Source organism: Leptodactylus fuscus, chromosome 8, assembly GCF_031893055.1.
Source record: "Leptodactylus fuscus isolate aLepFus1 chromosome 8, aLepFus1.hap2, whole genome shotgun sequence".
Taxonomy (NCBI): Eukaryota; Metazoa; Chordata; class Amphibia; order Anura; family Leptodactylidae; genus Leptodactylus; species Leptodactylus fuscus.
In genome coordinates, this window is record NC_134272.1 from 31,612,379 (window position 1) to 31,637,354 (window position 24,976).

The window sequence follows — 24,976 nt, forward strand, 5'->3', positions numbered from 1 at the left end:
TAAGCTGGGTGCACGCAGGGGTTTTTGGTCAGGATTTTGAGGCAGAATTCGCATCAAAAGCCGGCTAAAAAAAAAAAAAAAAAATGCCTCCCATTGAATTCAATAGATTCCTTTCTTCAGGCGGATACTGCGGCTGAATCCGCCGCAGAGTACGCGGTGCGAACACTCCATCCCGACTAGGCCCATTCATTTGGGCCTAATCCAAAGCGGAATGCCGCGATTGCATGCCAGTGCACTGCCCCGGCATCCAGTTGCAGCTAGCCGTTTTTTGGACCGGATTCTGAGGTGTATTAAGACAGGGGGGGGAAAAAAAACAACTAAATTATATATATTGTGAGAAGGTGACAGGCAGAGTGCTGGAGTCCAGGTATATCAGCTCCAGGTTTCTGACATATGTATAGTCCAGTGAGGAGTAGGCCTCAGCACAGGTGTAGAGCCTTGGCTCATTACTGGGCCAGGAAAAGGCTGCAGCTCCTGCATTGTGTGCCGTTCCATGAGGTGAAAGGAGGTGTATGGTTCTGTCCTGTAATCTGTTTTGTTCGTGTGGCTGGCAGTCTCAGGCGACTGCTCCAATTTCCACCAGACAAAATGACAACATTTTTTGCGCCATCGATCCTTCATCAATGGACTGAAAATTTTCTTTGTAAATGGGTGTGACGAGTGGTCTCATCTAGACAAACATTTTCTGATATGACCAGCAATCTGATGATTTATCCATACTTACGCTACATAGAACAAACGTAGTGAAATGTAACATTAAATACAAGACATCTTTGACTTCTTGAGTAAATTATTGATTACCGTATATACTCGAGTATAAGCCGAATTCTTCAGCACAGTTTTTGTGCTGAAAAAGCCCCCCTCGTCTTATACTTGAGTCAAGCAAGTTTTTTTTTGTTGTTGTTTTTTTTTTAGGGGGGGGGGGGGGGTCTATGACCAATAATGTATAGAATCTCCCATAAAATTGTGAAAAAGAAGAAGCTTTAAAAATATTAACCAAATAAAAGTTTTAAATCCCTCCTTTCCCTAGAATACATATAAAAGTAGAAAATGACCGTGACACTCATATACATTAGGTATCCCTGTGTCTGACAGTGCCCGGTCTACTGAATATAGGGGATCTGCAGCGCTTCTGTTCCATCGGGAAGGGGTTAATAGGAGCACTGCAGAACCCCTATATTCAGCCAGACTGAATTCCAAGTGGGGGGAAAAAAAACCCAGTCCTCAAGCTCAGGGAAGGGGCAGACAGACAACCAAAACACCCCCTCCCCTTCCCCAGCAACTACTGCACCCAAAAACTCCGACCATTTTAATTTTTGAAATTTTCCAGTAGCTGCTGCTGAAAAACCCTGGACTTCATCTTTAAGCCCCTTATCAGTAAATATCTTCCACGAGAGCATTCTCCAAAGAAAAATTGTAGGTGCCATCAACTATTTTAGAAAATTTCATGGACAATAGCGTTTTCTTTAGAGTACCTAATTTTACCACGCAAGCAGTATTAACCCTTTGATGTGAACCAAACACCATTACATGACTTGATCTCCAATATTATGACAAAGATCTCAATAGAGAATTTGTGCAAAATGAACCATGACAATGCACAACGTGACATCTTCACTCATTCCCTGCGATATTATCACATTAGCTGCGACGCGGATAAAAGGATGACCGTCAGCCAAACAGATAACTGTCCATATGTCACGGCAAATGTATTACAGGAACGGCTCCAATATTCTATGCAATGCCATAAAGCAAACCTCGTAAGTCATTCAGTCTGGCAAAAATAAATAAGTAATGGCGGCACCGTTGTAAGGATGGTTTAGAATACTTTCAAGAGTTTTATATTGGCAGGCATTTAACATGTGGTCAAAAGAGATTTTTAAATATATTGCGTATTATAAAATGCATTAGGTTTTTGTACTGTCTGTTTTAAGCAGCATGCTCCAGGTATATAGTTTTATTCTGATGTTTTTTTCCCCATAGGCTTCTCTAGAAAACTTCTATAAAGGTGCTGTCATCTATACACTAGTGTTTGGTGCTCTAATGTCTCCAAGGACAGTGACAAATATAGCACCAATTTTACAATGGTGCCATTTGCAAAAATAACTCTGACACGGACATGGGTTTCTGTTGGCAGTGGCTGATCCCCCGGTCACTGAGGTACTTGCAGGATAGTTATTGCACTTTGTACCAAAGTATATTGTATAGGTGTCGGAATATAATTTTGGGTGTTTTTAACTCATCTGCGGACATGAGAAACAATACTGGAGCGTACTGCTTGATACTAAAGTATGAGTACAAGCCAAACATAAAGCAAGGCTATTTTTGCTTGTATTTCTGCCATATATTTGTGTATATACAAGGCTATGGTGTATAGTTCTAACAGGTCCACTGGCTTTCACTCACCAGAACAATTTCCGTTTGGCCTTTGTCAGGCTTGTATAGATTAGTATACCTTTTTTTCTTGGTATATGGAAAGCCTAGTTGATTCCACTTCTGTACACAGAGAGGTGGGAGCCAAGGTGGAGTATAGAAACGTATACCACTATATACCTACGTATAATGGCAAATGCCTGAGCCCTTCGCCAGAGGTACACATCACGCACAACTCTCTCTATGTATACGTCTGATGGAAAGCTAGGATGTGTTGTAAACAGAAAACCACCCAGCTAGTTGTGATGCCATGCAGACATGTTCCTACCCCAATAAGATGCTCACTTTCCTATCTCACCACACTCAGTTTCTTTACACAAGAGAAACTTTCACAAACATCAAAGCCAAAACAATGTTTACAAAGGAAGCAGCTGAGATGTAAGAGAAGTGACAAGAGAAATACAAGCAAACCCGCTTCTACACATCATGCTGCAACTTCTTACACCTGAAGAGTCAGTGACCATACACACACGTGCGGCCTGCCTTCAGTCATACAACACATATCTAGCTAGCCCTCCATGTGCAAACAGCCAAGATAAAAGGGAAGTGTATGATCTCTTGAGAAGTGTCAAATGACAGTGCAAGTGGAGTGATCTTCACAGATTTGGCTGGCTCCCATCTCCTGCTGGCAGTGCTTACTTTTTATTAGCATAGCTTTATCTGACAGCCGCTCCTTCATGTGTTAATTAACTGTATGTGAACCAGAGGCAACTTACACTAGGCAGGCTTAAGACACACAAATACCACTTGATGGCCCTATATCTGTCATGCCAGCCAGAATATCTTCTTAGGGTGCATGAACACTACGTAACGCCGGGCGTGTATCAGAGCCGTACACGCCGGCATTACAGCAGACTGCCGAACACTTCCCATTCACTTCAATGGGAGCGCTCGTAACAGCGGCGTTTACGAGCGCTCCCATTGAAGTGAATGGGAAGTGTTCGGCAGCCCTGCTGTAACGCCGGCGTGTACGGCTCTCATACACGCCCGGCGTTACGTAGTGTGCATGCACCCTTATACAGGATATTTGCCTATACTACAAGCATTACTGGGAATCTCTGCAGTGTGCCCCTACTAAAACAGAGAGCCTGAACAAAAAACTTAGATCATACAATTTAGCACTGGAAACCGTAAAAGACCAGACAAGTCTATAGCTAGAGAACATCTACAGAAAAAAAAAGAAGCAGCATGGTGCTCCTGTTTGCATGCTTACCAGGTCCCTGCTGGTCTGTACTTCTTTCACACGGGGCAAGAGGGGGCAGATTTTGGCACTGAATCCACATCATAATCCGCCCCCTCACAATGCAGGTCTATGTAGACCGCTAGTGATCTTTTTTCATGCCGCTCACGGAAAAAAGAAGCGAGCTGCCGTTTCTTCAGGTGGATTCCGCGGCTGATTCAGCCCCAGCATCCGCATGGCGGCAGCAACCTCCGTACTAGGCCCATTAATTTGAGCCTACTCCGGAGAGGGAAGCCGCGACTGAAGGAAGCCGCAACAGTTGCGGCAGGCGCATTTTGGCCCTATTGTGACGCAGCTTCCCAAGTCACAATCAGGACCAAAATCCGCCAATCGCCCCCCCCTGTGAACGAACACATGGAAATCAAAGGCTGTCACCAGTAACTAGAGAAGCAGACCAGTAGGAACCCATAGGCATTGAACTCTTAAGGTAAGTTCTGATGGGGTTTTTTGAACCGGAACCTGAGCCAGAGGTTTTGGTCCAAAAACCGGTAGCCGTGACTGAAAGCCGGCAAACTCCGCTCTGGATTAGGCCCAATGAATGGGCCTAGTCGGGAGTGTCTTCTGGCCAAATCGGGAGGCGACTCGGCCTGAACAATGAGAATCTGGCTTCTTTTTCCCGGGAGCCGGAAGAACGGCCCCCGGAAAAAACTCCCGAGCAGCTCCCATTGATTTCAATGGGAGCCGTCTTTTTGGCCAGGATTTTGAGGCGGATACGGCCTCAAAATCCTGACCAAAAAAACCCCATCTGAACTTACCCTTAATAAGCCTATTAAGTCCTCCTTACTAATCAGGAACATTTGCCCGGAGTGTCACTTTAAAAAGCTTTACAGTGATATTTTTCCTTTCGATATAAACTAGAAGCGTCTTCTGAACAAATCTACAGGCCCTAGATGTAGCAGAAAAGACAAGTATTTAGAGAGTAATTGAAGACTGTTTCATTGTAAGTAGCTGCTAGGTTATAATAATAATCCAGACTCCAGTTATTACTGGCTCAGGAACAGGAATGTTGGCGAGAACTTGTAAAATATTTTCAGCTGTTATTTCAAGACTACTCAGATAAACTACTATGTTATAGAGCGAGATAGAGAAAAATATTAGCAAGTCATATGCTTGTTCTGACAGATGTTACAAACCTGGCTGGACGCCATCAGTATAGTACCACAAAACCTAACAATAGCATTTATACTTGGTGAACAACTTTCACAGTTGGACTGTCACCTTCATGTCTATAGCCAGCGTACTGGGGTTATGACAGGCTCTCTGGATTATTTTTCTACATCACACCATTCAAGGGTCTTCACTGAAATAGGGTGTATTGCAATGAAATCCAGTATATTATTGGTATAGGTGCCAGTATTTTCTGGGTCTGATAGGTTTAGAACAATTGGCCAAATGAGTCTGGCTGCATTCAATGCAGGGGCCACCGATGCTTACCGATTAATATCAACTCTATATCACCAATGGCATTACAGCAAAACCAGCAGCAATGCAATACAGCTACAAGTATTCAGTCTGTCCCAGACTGCCATTAACATGGGGCTGCCGGTGACATGTGTATCGCACATCCCCATACAATGTGCAGTATTGTCGGCAGCACGTCACTTGTTTACATGACAGGCAGTGCTGCCAATCTTCGTGTTGCCTACATAAAAGAGGAGATCAACGACAAACAAGCCGTGAATAAATAGACATGTTCACACCTGAAAGTTATCATGAACAAATGATCATGTGAACAGGTTCCTATGATTGTGCGAACAGACCCTTAGGATTAGGGCCCATGGGACGGGAACGCAGCGCTAAAGCACTGCGGGAACAACGGCGACGTGAACGTATTGCGGTTCTTCCCGCAGCGCTTTGAACAGAAAGTTCACCGAGTTTTCCTCCACGGACTTTCTGTTACAATTATATCTACGGGAAAGCCGCCAGCGTTTCCGTAGATATAATTGACATGCTGCGATTTTCAAAACAGCAACGGTTTTGGTAATCACTTTTTTTTCCGCAAAGTGGGGATGGGATTTGCATGAATCCCATCCACTTTGCAAGTACTGTAAAATGCCGCGGGCAAATCACGGCGTTTCCGGCCCGTGAGGCCCCAGCCTTAGGCAGGTTTACACAGTTTTTTGCAGGCGGATTTTGACGCGGAAAAAAGAAGTGAGATGCCTTCTCTTGCTGCGGATTCCGCGTCTAATTCAGCAACGGCATCCAAGGCTAGAGACACGCTCCTGTTTAGGTCCATTCATTCAGGCCTAATCAGGAGAAGAATGCCACTACAGAATGCCAATGCTGCATCGGCATCCCGTCGTGGCTAGCTGCGCAGAATGTTCACAAGGTGGAAAATGTTTCCGTGACCTTTTCCTCAGTGTGAACATACAGGGTCTGTTCACATTTGCATTGGAGGGTCCATTATGAATGTGGAGATTACAGGAAAACAGGGCTACATGTTGGATCTTGGTGAATCCAATTAAACTCAATGAGGCCCATCGGGTACCAGTGGTAAGTATTAAGTGGGATCATACCCCAACAAACATCTATTTCTTAAAATTTTATGATAAATGAGCAGTATGTGTCAAGGAGAACCACGGGTCAATGTAAAAATAGTTTTCTTCCTCTGGCTTCCTCCACCCTTAGCTAGTCACTGACAGCAGGGCCGTGGAGTCAGGAAAAAAGTTATGGCCACCAAAATAAAATGACTATTTTTAATATTATTATACAATTATTACTATTGCATAATTAGATGTAGAGTCTGTTGCGTTTTTACTTTCATAGGAACTAAATTGTTTTTCTCATGGATCTGAAGAGCTTTTTGGGGAGTTCACATGTCCGAATTTGATGCTGATTTGGGTGCAGATTCCATTCCCATATCAGTGGTAGATTGCACCAGGATTCTGCCACCTTTTAAAATAAAGTCGCCTCATTAAAATCAGCACTGGGAACTAGTTGTTATGAGAAACATTTCACATTTCCCATTCCTATAATAAGAAAGCCCCCTTACATACCAGGTCTAGACTTCCTGTATGTGCTCCTGGTTCTGTGTAGACTATTCAGGACTGCATTCATCACAAGCAGCATTTGGGGCGTCCTCCATAAATGCACGCAGCTGTTGAGCAGGGCGAGCGCGCCTGGTCTGGGATAGTCTCCTGCCACTTTCAGCTTCAAAATAGCAGCTGCTACTGGAATAAGAGGCAACGCCTTCCTCCAAGTCCCCGAGCATATCAACACTCAATAAAGGCCTAAAGATGGAAGAGGGATTTCACTGAACCCTCACCAAGGCTTTATGGCTCAGCTGCAGCTCATGTCACACGACGTGACAAAGAGCACAGGTTGTCCCTGTCACTGTCCACATGGGACCCTCATTCTAAATAAGGACACTGACTGCTGACCTACAAACAGCACCACAAGACATTGTGACACATGTGGGCATTGACTTATTGACTGACTGATCTGTGCATGCATAACCGTACAAGTAAGGGCTGCCAGTCAGTAGGACCGCCCACCGGACTCCTAGGCCCAGAATGAGCAGCAGTTCATAAATGAATAAAATACAACTTTATCCACAAAACAATGAGGATGTTCGACTCCTGATCCAGCACACCGAGCATGTAGACTGACCAGGTTTCCACTAAGAAATAAAATTTCAACAAATGTAGATTACAATGCACTATAGTAGCTTTAGGTGTTACAGCACCGCCCCATAGACTTGGACGGGTAGTGCAGTGAGTGAGCAGTGGTGCACCCAGCATGTAAACATTAACGGGAACAGCTGATCTGCAGGGATCCCCAGTGTTGGATCCTATCTTAAGGATAGTCCATCGCTATTAGAAAGTGGATAACCCCTTTAATGACCGAGTAGAGCTTATTGAATGAGGATGAAAATTCTCATGGTCAAACTACTGAGGGTTTGGAGGACTATTTGTATAGACAGATCAGAGCACGAGATCAGAGCAGACCTAGAGATTGATCTGTAGAGTTAAATGCAGTCCTTCAGCTATTGCCCTTGTATTTTGCTCTGTAGTAAATCTACATACAGCCAGTGCTTGAGGCAATAAAAACATGACACACGTCTGGGCTGATCCCGTCCTATGCCCAACAGTTGCCAACAAACACATTTATACATCAATGAACCATCCCTTCAAGAGGTGACGGAGAGATTACAAATCACTTAGTCATGAAACACACCCTGGTACTGTCCATACTGGAAGCGGAATTTCACAATCCGCAGGACATACTAAATGGTATTAATACATGGGCATATATATCCACAAGGGAGTTTTGTGTGCTGTGGATAGTGGTTCGTTATATAGGATTTCCTGAAATCCTATTTATACAGTGTGGCTGAGAACCACAAGAATTGCTGCATCACATCCCCAAACCAAAACCAGGTGAGTCAATGTGCACACTAGGCCTTTTCCTCGCATAAATATTAATGTTTACTGCGGCCCCAAATAACCAGATGAAGGCCAAACGGGAGCTCTTATGGTTTCTGTGTGGGTGGGTGTTAGCGTACCATTCTTTTCAATTGCAAGATATGCTTGTTCATAGAAAGGGTCACTGAAAAAAAACAATAAAACAAACATGGTTTTTCACAGTGGGACCAAATGACTGTCCAAACTCCAGTCCACGGGCCAAATGCAGCCAGTGTTCAAATTGGCAAAGGCCCTATGCCTTTTGGGGGCCCTATCGGATGCCCACTGTACGCCAGAAAACTGAGGTAACAGGACTAATAAAGCTGCCCCCATGTGACAGCACTGCGACTTCAAGGCAATTGTCACAACTGCTTCAAAAGTTTATGGAGAAGAGAAGAACAAATGAAAAAGACAAAGACGCTCCTGTGTGCAGACACGATGTATGCAAAAACCGGACACAATAGGGTAGGCAGTGGCAATGTACAACACAGGTGTGCAAACACAATCCTCCCAATGTAGAACTTACACCTCAGCACAATGGGGGAGAGTTATAAGAAAATAAACGTACCAAGAATCTGACAAGGAAAAAGTGCCCAAATCCAGACAATGGTGTACTAAGACATAAGAAGAAACACTTACTCTAGGTTCATACCTGTGTTCAGGTTTCCTTTTGGGGGATTCGCTTGGGGACTCCATGAGTGGAAACCTAATCCGCGATTACCCGAAAAACCCACGAATCCCATAGACTATAATAGAGTCAACTGGATTTCCGCCCAAAAAGAAGCAAGTTTCTCTCTTTGCTTTTTATAAAGCGGGTTTAGCGATGGAAACCCCAAACGGAATTCAAGCTCTGGTGTGAACCCAGCTTTATATGGACTGTCCCATCAAACCCTATTCGGGCAATTTGTTATCAAAGAGGGGTCCAACATTTGGGAACCCCCCATCTCCATTTACAAGTCACAGCAGCAGGACACACAATGCTAAATAGAAATGACCAGGCATGGTAAAGCCTCCCAGTGATATCAACTATTGCCATGGGCCTCGGGAGACAGACCAACAGCACCCCGTTGATACAGCAGGTCCACTAGCCCAATATTTAAGGCTATTCTTGGGACTAAACAACCCATTTAAAAAGGTGGAATGAAAGAATTGCATGAATTTCTGTGCGAGAGCTGCAATGGTGGCCAAATCGGTCGTCATCCAGCTTTGTAAGAAATAACCAAGAAATTACTAAATGTAATTGTTGACCAAGGAATTATAATTTACGTTGATTATTACTAATTGGCCGTCATTAATTCCATCGTGTAATAAACACAAAGCTAACTAGTGGACTAACTAGATAGAAGTTGACCTAATGGGCTATAATTTTGGTGTTGGAGCATAACCAGCAAGTCATCCCTTGAATGCACCTCTGTGCAGTGGCCACTGACGTAAATCAATGCTTATTTTATTAGAGGATGACAGCTCGTATTCCCAGAGTTTTCCATTTCCGTACAGCGAGCAGTCAGCAGGAGCTTCTCTCTGCTCCAGACTGAGCACATGCCAGAGGCACAGAGGGCAGCCCGGCACTGAACACTCACATATGCTACCATAAATATGTGCATATGTTACTAGGAGGAGATTGCAATCTTCACTTATCAGACACCTTACCGGCAACAAGCAAGCCACTGCCAAATATTTCATGCATTGGCTTACTGCTAACACAGAAAAAACCAGAGTCCAAACAGTGCATCACACAACACTGGCGAAAAATGGCAACCTACAGAAGGAAAGGACTACAACAACGTGATAAAAATGAGTCCTAAAAGGAAACAGAAGACAAGTGTGCTAAGCAAACAGTCTTACACTAAACCTGCAGGGAACATAGGAGTTAATGGTCAATTCTGACTGGCTGATGGCTGAGAACGCCGGCCTGTCGCCCTGGTCTCCTTTAAGGACAGCTATAATGACTCCGTGTTATATAGTATATACGTTATATATTAGTACTTCAAACCCCCTCCCAACAGAGACTAATGGTCCAAACGACCAGTATTGTAGGGATTTATGACTAGTTTGGGTCATTAAACCTTTGGCTGGAGCAAAATACAGACAATTATACAGACACATTACAGCCATCTGAATAAACCCTTATAGGAAGGGGAAGGGCTACTGATGCCAGGAGATTTACAGTCAGACAGGTTGGCTTTTCTCCAGGTACCCATATAGGAAAATACCTCCCGGAGAGCGAAAGATATTAAAGGGGCACTCTGCCATTATAACAGTGATGATTTAACTTTATATTACAGACTTTACACCATCAATATTAGATTGACAGCTGGGACCCCTGACGATCAGCTGTCTGGAGAGAGCGCAGCACGGGTTAAGCCAACTTCTTTGTGTGTTAGATCCCCACCAATCTGATATTCATGATCTCGCCTAAGGACACGTGATCAATGTCATAGTCCCGAACAACCCTTTTAAGAGTAGAACTGCTGGGAGTATTTTTACACTTGTGCATTTGTCTACATTGAATGTTGATATTTAAAGTCGGAGTCACCCATAGATATCTTCACCAATAATCAAAGCAGGGTAAGGAAGCCTTTGCTTATCAGATTTATTATATATCATGCTAGAAAACTGGATCGAGTTATACCTGAAATCTACACCAGTCCTTGACTGGAGAAGATTTTAATACTGGAGCACAGGAACGCCAAAGATCAGGGCTTGTATATATCACAGATCATACATACTGCAAGGCATTCACAGAGTCCTACATGACAAGTGTTGGGAAGCAGAGCACATGGTTCATATTGTACCTCTCTGTGCCTCACATTTTACATATGATAGAAAGAAATTGTTCCAAAGCGTTACTTCTACAGGGACTCTAGCCGCCCCATACATGGGGTTCTGCAAAAAGAACCACAACTGGCTGCCATAACTTTGCACATGTTAATAATATTGAACTTGGCTATAATTCTAGGTAAATAGAACTTGCTGCTACGGTTCATTTCTAACATTAAATAGACACATTCACGTTTACATATAATGTGCGACTTCATAAATAAGCGTCTGTACGTAAAATCTGTTGTGAATTTTGTGAACGGAAAACAAAACTAAAATATGTGATCTGGGTCATCCACGAGAGCAGGAAAAATGTGATATAATGTTGTGAACTTGGCTCTAACACATTGCTGAGAAATGACAAGTTGTACCATGCAGGTTTCAACAGCAATAAAAATGTACGGAGGGCGATCACTTACATGTCACTACACAACCTGCATAACTCTGGCGCTTTATACCCAGAGAGGGTTTCATCTGCAGGTAAACACATCCTGAATAGACAGAGCATGGCTCCTAATCACTATCGCCGTCATGTATAGTATATACGTTAACAAAAGCTGCTCACGTGTTTTTTACAATGTTAGCTATAATGCCACAGACATCTGACATCCATGTAATGATATTATAGCCCAGATCAATCCGATTCACACAGCAATCCTGCTCCAAATCACATAAACCTATACAGCACAAAGCTTAGCTACTATCACTCTGCTCTCACACATGGAATTGCCAGACAGGTCCACAGCAAACCTATTAAGCTGAAATCCATTATAAAACCTGAAGGTAAAAATTATATATATATACTCGAGTATAAGTCAACCCGAATATAAGCAGAGGCCCCTAATCTTACCACAAAAAAAACTGAGAAAACTTATTGACTTTGTGCTCATGTTAAAGGGGTATTCCCATGTCCCTTGCTCACCAGTCTTCACTGCTGCAAAGACTTCTTTCTTCCTGGTCCAACACACTGTCCAACTACCTCCAGTTTAGCCCCCCCATTAGTGAGTAGCTCCGCCCACCACATAGCGTGATCCTATGGGACAACTGAAGGGCCTGTGATGTCATCAAAGGTCCTATGATACTTGGATTTAGCTTGTTCTATATAGAGTCGGCTAAATCCTAGCGGGCTAAGGGACCAGGTCCTTCTGCTCACTAGCTTTTAGCCTGCTCTATATAAGAAAGCTAAATCCTAGTGAGCAGAGGGACCAGGTCCTTTAGCCCACTAGGATTTAGACTGTTTTATATAAGAAAGCAGCTCTCATTTGCCCCCTCCTTTATCTGAGAGCAGGAAGCTAGGTCACAGGACACAGACACAGGAACAGCTACAGACACAGGCTCGCTCCCGTGCACTTAGCCCCTCCTCCCTCCCCCCTGAGAGCAGGCAGCTACATCACTTGGGAAATGAGCAGATAATCCCAAGGGCCATAGAAACACAGTGTCAACAATGAAGTGAATAAATTAAGATAGTGGACAAACAAAGCAGTTTTGCTGAAGCAGTGTATTTAGGAAAAGTCTTAAATCCACATTAACAAGCAGTATAGATAGGATCCTTGTTATGGGACAACCCCTTTAATCCTAGCAGGCTTTGGGCCTGTATGATAATGTCCCAGACGTCATGTGGTCTGGGATATTACCATACAGGCCCAAAGCCTGTGCTAGCAGTAACAGGCTATTACTACTAGCACAGTCTTCAGGCCTATATAGTACTGCTAGCACAGGCTTTGGGCCTATATGGTAATATCCCAGACCACGTGACGTCTGGGATATTACCATACAGGTTCAAAACCTGCGAGGATTAACATCGGATCCCAGAGAGGTGAGTAACAGTGTTTATTCTGTTCTTTCACCTCCCCTGAGGCTTCGATTATTATACTCGGTGGTGTGAAAAGACCCAAGAGTATAATAATAATAGTGGCAGTGGGATCGTGGCCCGGACTCGGGCCTGCTCACTGCCGGACTCCGCGGCCTATAGTACTAGGGGTAGTGAGGGCGGCGGTTAGCAGGCCCATGAAGATAGGTAAATAGGCCGCTACCTGCTGGGGATACTCCAGCAGGTATCGGCCTATTATAAAACAAACAAACAAAAAGTTTGCCTCCTCCTCTTCACCCAGAACTATGCTGCTTATCGTGTGATGTAGCGGTAGGGGGGGGGCGGGACCTGGAGTGGAGACCCGCTGCCTCCCTGGAGTGGTGAAGCAGCACTGTCTCCAGGGCCGCCCCAAGATGTTTCCAAGACAGAGAAGATGCTCTGGAAACATCTTGGGGCGGTCCTGGAGACAGTGCTGCTTCACCACTCACCTACCGGCAGCAGCGCTGCTCCAGTGGCCGCCAACAGGTGTCTTGCCGCACAAAAACTGTGCTGAAAAACTCGGCTTATTCTCGAGTATATATATATATATATATATATATATATATATATATATATATAGATAGATAGAAGAAATACAAAAAAAAAAATGGCAGGATCATTTACTTAGACATCACAAAATGCTTCATGACTTCAGACAGCATATAACATATACCAATGGATGGTGAATATGACAAATTGCCAATGATCTGCCCAAAAAGAACACATAAAGAACCCGTCCTACGGTCTAAGATTGGGTTATTTGCTTTCCTGGGTGTAGACTTTTCCTGTTTGATTAGAAGGGCGATGCTTTAGATTGTATATATCTGATTTGCTATAAATTTCATCTACATTTCTGTAATGTCTAGTGGAAAACGGACTGGATTCAATATATAGGTTTATGCTCGGTCACAAATGATGCCGCTACACGTTGACCACTGGACTGTATGTAAATCAATTTCTATAAGGCTACGTTTACATCAGAGTTTTCTTCGCTGCGTCAAATAGAAATCACTGGACCAAAAAAAAATTGCTCTCAAAGTCAAACTTTTTAGGTTTGGTAATTTCAGGAGAGAAAAAAAAAAAACAGGCACCTGATGGTCCCCTTCATAGTCAATGGGGCCCCTGAGGATCTGTTGCTTCCCCAGGAGAACAGATAGAATAATGAATATGTTCAGGCAGATGTGGGCAACAGCCACTTCCATTTCATTTTGAGAAGATTTTCCTATTCCATAGAAATGGGTGAAATAAACAAAATATCCATATCAAACGCTAGAACTTGTGATGATTTTCCCATAGGCTGTAAATAGGATGTTGAAAAGCCCATTCAGATGCATTATGCAATCTGCAGCTGTGAATCTCCAGCTACAATCTGCAAGGAATAAATATAAAACCCCCCAAATATCAACTCATAGAAATGTGTAGAATAGTCAAGTCATCTCTAGCATGAGGCCGTCGACAAATCCAACCATAAGTTTAAGGGTTCGTTTATACGGAAGGTATACACTGTAGATTTTAAGCTGCAGCGTATTCCAGTAACTGTGGAATCTGCTCGGACACTGAGCTACGGTGTGGATTTATATCTGCAATTTCTCAATTTAGGTTGAAGATTTGCACTTTGCAATGCATCCATGCAAATTCTGCACAGATTTTCACAAATCTGCATCGTATGTGGACATAAACCAAGAGATCACAAGTAATTATAGAGAAAGAAGAGTTAACTCTGTCACTGTGACCACCGGGTTACGGCAGGCTCACTGGCCCTGTTACATCTACTATAGTACGGCAATCTACTTGTAGGTAAGAACGCGAGTAAGTTTTTGTTGTGAAAGCAAAAGTGCTGTCCATCATACGTGACAACTGCAGAACACGTCTCAACAACTACCGGCACGGCTGCATTGCCCTGGGTACAGTTGGAAACAGCCCTTGGTATTTCACCTATACGAGATTTTAGTTTTTGGTTGCAAACACAAATGTACCCATTCACTTTAGTTACTGAGCTTTAGAGTTTCCCATATATAGGCTTCAATTAAAGAAAATCCCCATTATATTTCACTACGGCTTTATAATGGTGTTATCCGCATGATGATTGTGTTAATTTAGGGAATTATTATATGCAACCCCCAAATATATTTAAAGACCCTCCTATCCAGGCCTTCATCATAGGGAGGGGGCACTGAGAAACGAGAAACACGGTTCCTGCTAAATAAAACATGACATTATGAGATTTTCAACACTCCGGCAGATCTGTGAAGTTTGACACTCCTGCCAGCAACCATCTCCTGGAGAAAGCATCACACACTAAAATTCTTCTTTCATCCAGATTGCATGATGGGGCAAAAAAGGAAGAAAAAAAAAAAAGCAGTGACACAGAAACGGGCAAAGACAAGAGGTAGTTGCAGTAATGCATTCTGATGAGGCTCCACAATACTGGGGAAGACAATGCAGCACAAACCAGAAAAGCCTCACATCTTGTCATTGTGATCAGTAACTATCTATGCTGGCTGCAGATAGTAAGGTGTCATTCTGGGAGCTCAGGTACGCCAGCATGGCGCCTGTGCTGCTCTTATTACAGATCTGCACCCTGCCATGCCAGCTTTATTCAGATCCATTTGGACAGGGATATTCTTGCCAAGTCCACAAAGCTCTTAAATTCTGCTGGAAAAAAAATCTCAAAGTGTTGCTTCCAGATTTCACTCAGATTTTGCTGAGGATTTTCTGTCAATTTCACCTCTCAAAATCAGATACAGTGAAATCTATGGCGACATCCGGCATGATAAAGTTGTGGAGGTAAAATCTGATCTGCACATCAGTTCCCATGCAGATTTAGCACAGATTCATCTCAAAGCATTTGGTAAATTCTTACCAAGGTGTTGCTACTGTATATCAGGCAGATTTTTCTGCAGCAGCTTATTCTTTGTGTGAATGTTGCCGGGAAGGGAAGGGAAGGGAAGGGAAGGGAAGGGAAGGGAAGGGAAGGGAAGGGAAGGGAGGAAGGAAGGAAGGAAGGAAGGAAGGAAGGAAGAAGAGAAAGAATGAGAAAGAAAGAAAGAAAAGTTCTACGATGAAACTCCTCAGATAACCATCCTAAGTAGAATTGAAAAGTGGTTTTCTATGGCGTGATCTTCTCAAAGAAGATGGTCAGTATACATAATACAGAAACTGAAATGCTGTCACAGGAAATGGGTGAAGATAAGAAGGTGGTCTTCTTACAAGAATGATTTCACTGTATTTTCTCCATTGGTTTTGCTGATAGAGGGGGTTGGCAAATGGAGGATTTCCTCTTCGGACTCAGGATACCCCGATAAAATGAATCAAATAGGACACAGACTTGTCACATTGGCAGGACAACCCATATAACCAGATATCCTACAGTATAAGTATACGGCTGTATTTAGATGAGTGTCATAGAGAGTGACAGTACACAGTTTGCCATATTAATACAATATATTACTTTTTTTGTCAGTTTTATTATTTTCGCAGCACTACCTAAACCCCGTACAATAAAAAAGTGTGAAAATCCAGCCGAGCAGAGATAAGGGAAATGAAAGAGCATTCCTGCCACACCTTATCTCAGTCAGTTGCAGTTGAAAAACAATCTTGCACTATGCCCTGGAAGTCCGATCACAGGGAACAGCAGCTGTAAGACTGGGTGAAGGACAGCACATTACTGCTGGCGAGAGGCCCGCCACATGCCAGATTACAACTGCTGGCTTGTGACTTCTCTTTGATAACAGATACCCTAACAAGACATGGAGTATTAACCTCTTATACAGTAGGTCTCTTCACACTTACCTGCTCCATAACAAGCAATTAGCAAAACAATGCACTCCAAGCGGAACGTCGACACATCGTGTGACTATACTCAAAGTCTATAGCATGCCACAACAGTATGCAGTGCACCCAATTTACAGCCACATACGATATGCCATAAGTAAGAGTGCTGTATACCCTAAACTATTACTAAACTACTGTACACTGCCAAATTATAGAGAACAGAAAGTGATCTAAGACCTGGTCACATGCGGATCAACTGCTGTCCAAGATGGGAAAATTGGCTATTAACTGCTATCTAAGGCTGAGGCCATACGTTGCGAAAACGCAGCTTTTTATGTTGCAGATTTTGCTGTGGTTTTCTGAGCCAAAGCCAGGAGTGGATGGAGTAGAAGGTAGAAGTATAAGAAGCTCCTATATATTTCCCATTCCTTTAGTCGCCATTCTTGGCTTTGGCTTAAAAAACGGCAACAAAATTTGCAATCAAAATAGCTGTGCTAAAGCGCTGTGGGAACAACCGCAGCGTGAACACATCGCGGTCCTTCCCGCAGCGCTTTGAACAGAAAGTTCACAGAGTTTTCCTCTGCGGACTTTCTGTTACAATTATATCTATGGGGAAGCCGCCGGCGTTTCCGTAGATATAATGGACATGCTGCGATTTTCAAAACCGCAAGCGTGTTTGCGCTGCGATTTTTTCCGCAAAGTGGCCATGGGATTTGCACGAATCCCATCCACTTTGCAAGTACTGTAAAACACTGTGATTTTTCCCGTGGTGCCCTGGCCTTAAACGGGAAAAGTAAGAATGTTTTTACAAATAGAAGTTTTTATATTTTGTTGTCAATTTACTGAAGTAAACGAATAAAAGAAAAATCTAAATCTCATTAATAATTGGTGCGGCGACCTTACAAATAGCATCAAATCTTCTATATATACTTGCAGATAGTTTCTCAAGGTTGTTCCAAACATCTTGGAGAACAAAGCACAGATCTGTGAATGTAGGCTTGCTCAAATCCTTCTGTCTCTTCATGTAAGCCCAGACAGACTGGATAATGTAGAGATCAGTGCTCTGTATTGGAACATATTATCACTTCCAGGTTACACCAAATGTCTAGATTTCGATTTTTCCGTCGTTCTGATTTTGTTAATCGACAAGAATGAACTAGTAACACTTCTATTTATGAAAGAATTCCTATTTTGCACCACTTTTTCCTCACCTCCAAACATCTTTTGCACAGCACTAACTGAATATTTACAGGATTTTTTTTTTCTCGCCCGATTTCACTTTTAGGTATAATTCTTCTTTGGCGTGCTTGAAATGAAATGTGTGAAACGCATGGATTCCAACCAACTTCCAAAATCTACTCACCCAGAGAATAAAACGAAAACAGACTCATCCAGGAGAGAATGATTTCACAATCTGGCTGCCATGCAAACTGGTCGCAGATAGACCCGCTGACTCTCCCACTGAGAATTTAATTTCTCTAGTGCTGCCTGGCCAAAAGGTAATGTAATGAGTTGTTAATTTTCAATAAACATATCATTTCCCTTTTTTTCCACTGTCTGCACCGCCTCTCTGGCTGTCCTCAAGAAATTCTCACTCAGAAGCGTTCATCTGGAAATAAGCGCAAATTAGTGGCCGTCATATAAACACGGCGCAATATCAGAGCCTTGTGTGAACTGCCAATTACCGCTGTGAAACGGAGCAAATACAAAACCAGAGGCAAACACAACCATGGTACAATAAAAGTACCGACTTAAAAGGGCTGCCCAGAAGACATTTGTAGGTAAAAGTCTCAGGTTGACATAGAAAAATTTTAAGAAATTTTGATGTCCACGCCATGACTCCCAATAGGACACACATCAGGTCCCTGCTGGTCTCTACTTTCCGATCCAGTCTCAACACACAGGAAATACCTGCCCAGCCAAACATAGTAACCTGTGATTGGCTGACCAGGATTTCCTGGATGTCAAGAGGAACCAGGGGAACCTGGAACCTCTTGGAATGGGATGGATCAGTAAGGAGACTATTGTCTTTTCTAACCCATTTAAGGCTCGGTTCACACGGGTTCACAAGCGCAACTGTTGTGGCATTCCAACAGTTGCGCCATTCCACTTCAGATTAGGCCCAAATGAATGGGCCTAGTCAGGGGGGAGTGTCGTGTGCGGATGCCTGCGGGTAATTCAGCCACAGAGTCCGCAGCAAGAAAGGACAGCTCGCTTCTTTTTCCGCAAGTGGGAAGAATCCCGGGAAGTGAACGGCTTTTTTAGCCGGATTCCGCGTCAAAATCTGGTCCAATAAACCCTGTGTGAACCCAGCCTAAAGGTCTTCAGTGTTCTCAAGCAGTTGACCCCAGGATGCTTTGGTTAGCCGTTCACAGTAAATCAATGATACTATGCTTACAATGCTGTATTGGAGACTTCTCTGACAGATGCTGAGGGTCTCAGATGGTAAAAGCAACGCTGTCGCTCCCTCATTTGGAGAAGCAGGTCAAAGCTCATAGAGCAACATCAATGACATGTTCACATGCTTTTAAGGGGGCCCACAGTAGGATCTACTGAAAACATACTGTGTATGGGCACAGGGAGACCAGTTTTGGGAAAAAAAAGAGGATCAGCCTCATGGAGAATTACAGTGACGGTTACAACATCCATCCACAAAAGATGTATTTGCCTAAACACAATAATAAGGGAAATGAGGATATTGGTGAAAATGGACCATTGGAATCACAATACGGATATTTAAGATAGCCACAGTGCTCCGGTAAGGGGACGTTCACACCATTGTGAAACATGTCCGTTGCTCTAATCTGTCATAGCAAGAGAGCAATACACCAACAGCAAGAGAGTGATGAATGCAGACAGTCTATCCACTGTCCCATTCAAAAAAAAAAAAGAAGTGACCAAAGCTTTCTTTCGTCATGTTTTTCTTATGTTAAAAACCGAAATCTCCAGCATTCATAACTTTCTTCAGTCAGAAAAGTAACAAACGTAATGGAAGAAAGCCCGTCCTGTTTGTTTCTGTCTGCATCAGTTACTCTATTGCCATTAATGTATGTGGGACTCATCCTATGATGGATAAGAGCAATGGACATTAATAAGAGTAGTGTGTAAGTGCTGCAGTCTCCTCATTGACGCCCTAGCAGCCATCATCTAAATCCAGGAGGAAACGCAGGAGGTAAAATTAACAAGCCTCATTTTCAGAAATGCTGAATATCCTGAAGTGTTTTTATTTTTTGGCACAATATAGGGAGAAGATGAAATAAAATCTCATTCATTTTGCTGGGACCATAAAATGTAGCATTTTTTTCCCCATAAAATGTGTTTTTTTTGCCTAAAGTTATATTTGTTAACAGACATACAACTGCAAACAACCCAATTCCTACACCAATAGTCCCCAAACCAGGAGCTACATGTGGCTCATGACCACCATGAAAGCCATCAGATATGCCCATAAACATTGGTTACAATATGACAAATATCAGCAATACTAAATGTAACTGAACCTCTTAGGGCTAGTTCACATGGGGCAAGTTGGCAGCGGATTTTGACGTGGAATCCGTCTCAAAATACGCTGCTCCCATTGACTTCAATGGGAGCCACTCGCTTCTTTTTTCCGCTAGCTAGTAGTGGAAAAAAAGAAGTAAGCTGGTGTAAGTGGCCATTTTCTTGTGGCCGCTTACACTGTAAACTGGTGTAAGCAGCCATTTTCTTGTGGCCCGGACATGCGCAGTCGGCTCTGCCTGAGGCCTAGAAGATTGAAAGCCAGGACTGAAGACGACACGGAGAGGTCGTTCCAGAAGAAGATAGAGGTGTTGCTGGAGAGTTCTCTCCCAGCATTGGGACGCCCCCAGTGCTGCGAGAGAACTTATTTGCATACCACAGAAAACCTGGATTTCTACCGAATGGCGGCACGGAGAAGACATCTAAAGGTAGGAGAAGAATAGCCTTTCTTAAGGCTAATCCTACGTGTTAGTCAGAAAAAAAGGGGTATCCAATGATAGGATCCCTTTAACAAATACAACCACCTCATAGTGCAAAGTATATCTATGATGTTCTGATACACTGTCACGACAGACGTGTTTTAGGCTCTAAAAGTTTTGTTTCGGCAGCTCTGTGACCCACAGTTGAAATAAATCTGTGAGGTTAACAGATGGATGTTGCCATTTTATAATAGTTGTGAATTTCAGATGCCATATACAGAACAAAGCCCTTACAGAAGCACATCAAAGACCGTACTGCCAGGAAGTACTATAAAGTAGCCATACAAAAGATGGACTTATTAGCATTCTCCGTGGAAAACAGAACGAACAAACTGGAGGCCCAAACAAGGGCCCAGTACTACTTCAGGAGGCACCCTCCTCCGTCCTGACACTAAGCTGAAAATACTATAATCGTGTTAAGTCAAAGTCATAAAAAAAAAAGACTACAATAGGAAGCTTTCATAGAGACATAATCTAATTCTGCACACTGCATTAAGAACTCACCCATTCAAGGCAAGCAGCACCAGCCATTGGCAGCCTTCTATATTGTGTCTGCATAGAACCACTCTGTAATACGCATTTATGACACTGCTATAAGGTGATGTCCTCGTGAAAACGTACACAAGTCACCAATACTGCCTGCAGTGTAATAGCACAATACATAATACAATGAAAGGTATGTACTTTTATCCCCTAAGGCTGGCTGCCGGGTTAAAACAGAGAACAAATAGCAGTTGATGTGATATTTAAGAATTGCATATAGAGCAATGTCATAACATACATGATACTATATCATCATATATAGGGGCAACTCATTTAGTAGCAGAATACATGGTGATTGTTAAGCTGCCCCTGCCAGTCCTCCTCTTCTGGGGGTAACAAAGTGACAGACTTGATGGAAACGCCGGGGTACAGGTGAGGTGGAGACTGGTTACTTTACCAATAGGAAGTCCTTATTGTGATCAAAAAGAAAATCAATGAATTCCAGTAACTGAACTGGAAAGTACACAGATGTTTTACCGTATTCCATTCTATAACGATTTACAATCTTAAGGGCCAAAACATATACAATGCATTATACCTCGTGCAGGGCCATCGGTGGAGGTACACGATACAGGGACTCTCTCTGGTGTCTCCATGTCCCTGGGTCATGGTCCTCAGCCCGTGCACCTACTATATCAAGGTGTAAGACTTGTACCCATAGAGATTCGTCAACTTTACAGATACAAGTTGTATTTTGTTCACATATTGCTTTCAGAGTAACCGGGGAGACGACAAACATGGGTGCCAGTTTAGTAACCACAAGCATAGTGACTCAAGTCTTCCCAGACTCCTGAAAGACCTAGTTGTGCAATGTAAAGGGGGCAGGGGATGTACTGTAGAAAGGCTTAACTAGACAAATTCACCAAATGGATGTCTGGGAAAACCTTGTTAGGCCATTACAATAGCCATATGGGTTGCCAATGACATAGATAAGCAGAACTGAAGGAGAGTTGGGAATTTTAGGAAGCTAGGAAAAGTATACACGTCAATCTATACCTTATCACCCTCATCGATCCAGCCCAGCAATAATAACCATCTATGCATACTAGTTATTACCCCAAACCTAAACGTCCTCCTAAGAAAAAGTTTTGGAAATATCCAGAAAACTACCCCAGCCAATGCTATACCTACAGAGTGACTTAGCAATGTATTATTACACAAGAAGCCGGCATGAGCCAAATAGCGAGCTGGAGACAATTAATAATGGAGGAACTAGGAGAGATTGATTGAATCCAGAAGATAAGATTCAGAGACCAGTTGCTTCTCATCTATCTCAAAGCTCTGCAAGATCCTACACCGTCCTCCAGAGAGCAGATTGCAACATCTCTATCTCATCACATCAACCCTATCCAGAGGAAAATTAACATTTATTAATATTTAAACATATACAATAATACATGACCCGGAGATACAAGTAATACCAAGATTCTCCAGTCTGACTACAGGGAATCTTGGAACGCAAGAAGCTTTACTCAGATCCTGCATGTTACAACAAGATGACTGCTAAAATAAAATGTTAACTGCTGAATCACACCACTAAGGTTTGTGTGGATTTTTAACTGGTTTGATTCCTTGGGGTATATGAAGTGTAATATATATATATATATATATATAGGCCCACAAACCGTTCTCCAGTACGTGCCCTGGGGGGCTGGTGGGAATGCTCAAATTGAATTGCGAGACTCCCCTAAGAGAAGAGGCTAGAGCCATTAGTATAATCAGTCCGGCCTCTAACTCACTATCCCCAGGGCAAGACACCATGGATAGCCAACATTTACATAGACAAAGTCATACATACAGATCATAATATGGCAACGCATTTGTGCCGCCCCATCCTAGACTACTATTAAAAGAATGGCTTTGGGTCATTTGGGATTGCTAGTCACTGTCACTACAGAGCAAATTCACACGTACTGTTTTTTACAAAGTTTTCTTCAGGCTTTTTTTTTTTATACAGTTTAGTTTAAGAGGGGGGAAAAAACCCACCAAAAACCGTGAATATAAAAAAAAAAAAAGAGAAGAAGGTTTGTCATTTAGGGTACAGGCAAACATAACCCACCATGGCCAAGTGCGTTCTGATTTTCAAGGTAACCATCAGACACCACGAGTGGGAAGAGTTTCGGCCGTGCGAGATTTGATACAACGCGTATCTGTACCCGCATACATTTCCCCCTTTTATGACCTTGATTACTTGATTTTGGTTCCAAAAATTGCACCAAAAAATGAAGTCTTACATGTATAAATGATCTCCAACAGTGGCTATCAGTTATAAGATGAGGGCAACGAAAATGACAAACTGGACGGATTTTCACATGGAATGATCCCTACAGTGTTCCATAGTACAGGATATAAAACCGCTGTGGACTTTAGTAACCGCTCTTACATCGATTGTAAGTAGCCTATAAAGTTAGGGGCCAGCAGGATTTTTGGGGTGCACCAAGGTTTGTGCTCAGGATTATATAGACGTATCCATACATCGGAGTAACATCAGCCATAGACGTGGTGACAGGATCGCTCCAATACAATCGGTAACCATGTAATATTGGGATATGTCTATATAGACAGCGGTCTCCATACATATGGGGTGACCTGTACAGCTGTGCCTCAGGTGGGGTATAAGTTGTGGCACCCTGGCGGGCAGGCACCGGGCATCCATATAGATTAGGTTCCCTCCCCCAGCTGCAGGTAACCCATGTTGTAGCCCTTGCAGCCGCACATGTGAGCTGTGCCCACCATACCCACACCCTAGTGCACAATGAGCCCCATTACAGGCATCCTGTGTATGAATGACATCATAGCATGGTGACTGTACAATCCGGCTCCATACAGTCAGTCAGTCCGTCCATGTGCCCCCTCCCCACACCCTGCACATCTCTGTCCTCATCATTCCCTCCAGGCCCCCTGTCATGGTGCGGATCTTCCCGGGCACACAGCCGGCTCTCACCTCGGCAGCGGTGTAGTCACAGCCCCGGAATTCTCCTGACGTATTCCCAGTGCGGCTCCCGGGCACAGCGCTTACACCCGGCGGCCTCCTAGCTTCCCTCAGCTCCCGGCTTGAGAGTGACGGCGGCACCGGGGAGGAGGGGGAGAGGGAGGGGAGGAGATGGGAGGAGGAGGAGGTGGAGATGGAAGGCCCTTCCTCCCTCCCGGCTGTATCCAGGATCTCTCTGCGGAGAATGCTGCCGCTGCCTTCCTGTGTTGTCAGTGGGGCCGCGGCCTGTGTGCGCTTATTAGCGGTGCCCGGCCCGGTCTCCTCCTCGGTATATACCGCGCTATAGTCCCGGTGTGTGCCGGCCTTCCTGACGGGATCCTCCCTGGCTGGGTGTGACTGGCTCCATTATCCCTAATGTCGCTTCCTCTCCTGCTCGGTGTTCCCAGCCGTTCCCTCCTCTGTCACCTCCTCCCATTCCTCTCCTAGTGCTCATCCTCCTCACCATTATCTCCCCACTTTCCAATCACACTACCCCATCTCCACTTTATTACCCCCCAAAATTTCCAAAAATTCGGAATAATCATATATTTTTAATGATACAAAAAAGCCTCCAAATAACTAAATCCATAAGGCTAGATCTTCACCTGCCAGTATGGGAGCGGAAAATCGCTGAAAATCCAAAAGCCTGAGATATAATATATTGTTATGGAAGTAGAGATTGCTTGTGACTTGCAGATATTGCAGACATTTCCTAGGATTTCCACCAATCTACCTTGCAAGGAAAAAAATAAAATTGGCAAGATGAATACAATTGACACTGGGGTCACTCTAGCCTTCAACTAAGTAATTTGGGTCCACATGTGACCCAGAAGGCGAAGAGCTAGTCCGCTAAAAAAGCGGACACCTGTCGAACGCATAGACTATAATGGGGTCTGTTGGGTTTGTACGTCCTATGTACAGGACTAGTCTCTTAGGGCTAGTTTACACGGGCACAGAGGGGGCAGA

At 43.6% G+C, this 24,976-nt stretch overlaps 1 protein-coding gene across 3 annotated transcripts in view; it reads right to left on the reverse strand.

The window, feature by feature from the left end:
- RAPH1 (Ras association (RalGDS/AF-6) and pleckstrin homology domains 1) overlaps positions 1–24,431 on the reverse strand; it is a 102,493-nt gene extending 78,062 nt beyond the window's left edge. For all 3 annotated transcript variants that reach the window (XM_075284275.1, XM_075284274.1, XM_075284273.1), the window contains exon 1: positions 23,984–24,431. The gene's annotated coding sequence lies outside the window, so the exon portion shown is untranslated. The remainder of the gene's footprint in view (positions 1–23,983) is intronic.
- Between the last annotated feature and the right edge of the window lie 545 nt (positions 24,432–24,976).